This window comes from Austrofundulus limnaeus, unplaced genomic scaffold (assembly GCF_001266775.1).
Source record: "Austrofundulus limnaeus strain Quisiro unplaced genomic scaffold, Austrofundulus_limnaeus-1.0 Scaffold898, whole genome shotgun sequence".
Taxonomy (NCBI): domain Eukaryota; kingdom Metazoa; phylum Chordata; class Actinopteri; order Cyprinodontiformes; family Rivulidae; genus Austrofundulus; species Austrofundulus limnaeus.
Window position 1 is genome coordinate 122,900 of NW_013953300.1, and position 3,122 is coordinate 126,021.

Sequence of the window (3,122 nt, forward strand, 5' to 3'; positions counted from 1 at the left end):
CAGAGGAGTAATAACACATCAGAGGAGTAATAACACATCAGAGGAGTAATAACACATCAGAGGAGTAATATCACATCAGAGGAGTAATAACACATCAGAGGAGTAATATCACGACAGAGGAGTAATAACACATCAGAGGAGTAATAACACGACAGAGGAGTAATAACACATCAGAGGAGTAATAACACGACAGAGGAGTAATAACACATCAGAGGAGTAATAACACGACAGCGTCTCTTTGACCTGGTGAGCAGCAGAGCTGCTGCGTTCTGAACAGCCTGCAGAAGACTTCGAGCAGACGGTAACTGAAGACAAAAGAACGTTACGTAGTCAACTCCAGAGGAAATGAAAGCATGAACAAACATCTCCAGCTCTGCAGCTGAAAGGACAGATCTGAACTCTGATATTTCTTCAATAAAAAAAACAGTTAGTCAGCTGTTTTATGTGTGCATCAAACAATAAAGACTGGTCAAACAGAACACACAGAGAGAGGAGAGCTGCCCAAGAGCTCACCCAATAGAGGGCGCCGCCCTATCAGGAGCAATGATCATCACCTCAGTCCTGTCATCATTTAACTGTCAGAAAGTTTCAGTCATCCAGTTCTTCATAACATCCAAGCAACCAATGAGCTCATGTAGACAACAAATGTCCTTAGCCTTTAAAGAGAAGTGAAGATGAATATCATCAGCAAATAAATGATAAGGAATGTTTCACTGATCAGACCCAAAGGGAGCCTGTATAAAGAAAACAACAAAGGCCCCAAAACTGCTCCCTGTGGAACTCCACAAGTTACAGGAGTTGAATCAGAGACAAAGTTACAATCGTCTCTGTAAAACTTCTGTCACTAAAGTAAGATGAAAACCCCTGTAATGCTGATCCAGATAGACCCAGCCAGTTAGATATGGTGATCTACAGCAGTGGTTTCCAACCTTTTCAGCGACAGCGTCCAAAATACATCAGAAACTCACACAAATGAGTAAATTCTGTGAGATTCCGCGTTGTGTTGGATTCCATTTTGTTTTGTTCATTCTGTGATTCAGTCTGTATTTTTCACATTGTGGAAATCATAGGGACTGACATATCCCTGTCCTATTTTTTTATTTTTTGTTTTACAGAACTGGTAAATTTTTTCCATGTACCCCCTGTAATATGCTCGCGTACCACTAGGGGTACACGTACCCCTGGTTGGGAATCACTGATCTACAGTATCAAATGCAGAACTACTGAACAATCCCCAACATTAGCAGATGGTTTGAAACCCTCAACAGTGCTGTCTCTGTAGAATGCTTCTTCCTAAACCCAGACTATTTATCATAAATGTGAAACTTTTACAAAGCAGCAGTGAGCTGATTGGCTGCTGCTGTCTCTGGAACAGGGGTGTCAAACTCCAGTCCTCGAGGGCCGCTATCCTGCATGTTTTAGAGGTTTTCTTGCTCCAACACACCTGATTTTGATCGCTGGGTGATTAACAGGCTTCTGCCCAATTTGAAGAGTTAATTCAATCACTGAATCAGGTGTGTTGGAGCTGGAAAACCTCTAAAACATGCAGGATAGCGGCCCTCGAGGACTGGAGTTTGACACCCCTGCTCTGGAACCTTAGACATAAATGGAAGTTTAGATGTTGGTCTGTAAGTCTTGAGCACGGACACTCCCCCACACACCCAACATCTCATTTCAAACCTGTGTGGAATCACATGCCAGAGGCCAGGGGCCCTGGGTGGAGGATGAGTGTGATCTCAGCAGTGAGGGTCTTTGAGGGTCTCTGCATCATGTAACTGTCAGTGGTGTTTACAGAAAGCTGTGACGACAGCCTACAGTCAGAACTCTACACACTGAGTGTGTGATGTAAAGAACGAGGGGCCTCTCTGTTTGGAGAGACGGTCCAAACAAAATCAGGCCCACCGAGCCGAGCTGGGCCCAGGATCTGAAGGACTTCATTACAAACATTCTCAGAACATCCAGTCCAGATGGTTCTGCAGAGATAGAACAGGAACATTTGGACCCTCTGAGGATGCAGTTCAACTGACCCAACAAAGCAGAGTCCTGATCCAGTCTGTCCCTGATGTCCAGAAGACAACAAGAACCGATCGGCTGACAATAAAACTCATTTATTCTGGTTTTCACAGAAACTCAGCTCTGCTGTTCAAACATCTTTCAAACATTTTCCCACAGGACCTGGTTTCTCTTAACTCCACTGGAACAGGACCTGGTTTCTCTTAACTCCACTGGAACAGGACCTGGTTTCTCTTTACCTTTACTAAAACATGACCCGGTTTCTCTTGACCTTTTCTAAGATATGACCTGGTTTCTCTTTATCTTTACTAAAACATGACCTGGTTTCTCTTTACCTTTTCTAAAACAGGACTGGATTTCTCTTTACCTTTTCTAAAACATGACCCGGTTTCTCTTTACCTTTTCTAAAACAGGACCTGGTTTCTCTTAACTCCACTGGAACAGGACCTGGTTTCTCTTTACGTTTACCAAAATTTGATGGGATATCTCTTTACCTTTACTAAAACATGACATGGTTTCTCTTTACCTTTTCTAAGATATGACCTGGTTTCTCTTTATCTTTACTAAAACATGACCCGGTTTCTCTTTACCTTTTCTAAGATATGACCTGGTTTCTCTTACCTTTACCAAAACTTGACCTGGTTTCTCTTTACCTTTACTAAAACAGGACTGGATTTCTCTTTACCTTTTCTAAAACATGACCCAGTTTCTCTTTACCTTTTCTAAGACATGACCTGGTTTCTCTTTATCTTTACTAAAACATGACTGGGTTTCTCTTTACCTTTTCTAAGATATGACCCGGTTTCTCTTTATCTTTACTAAAACATGACCCGGTTTCTCTTTACCTTTTCTAAGACATGACCTGGTTTCTCTTTGTCTTTACTAAAACATGACTGGGTTTCTCTTTACCTTTTCTAAGATATGACCTGGTTTCTCTTTATCTTTACTAAAACATGACCTGGTTTCTCTTACCTTTACCAAAACTTGACCTGGTTTCTCTTTACCTTTACTAAAACAGGACTGGATTTCTCTTACCTTTTCTAAAACATGACCCGGTTTCTCTTTACCTTTTCTAAGACATGACCTGGTTTCTCTTTATCTTTACTAAA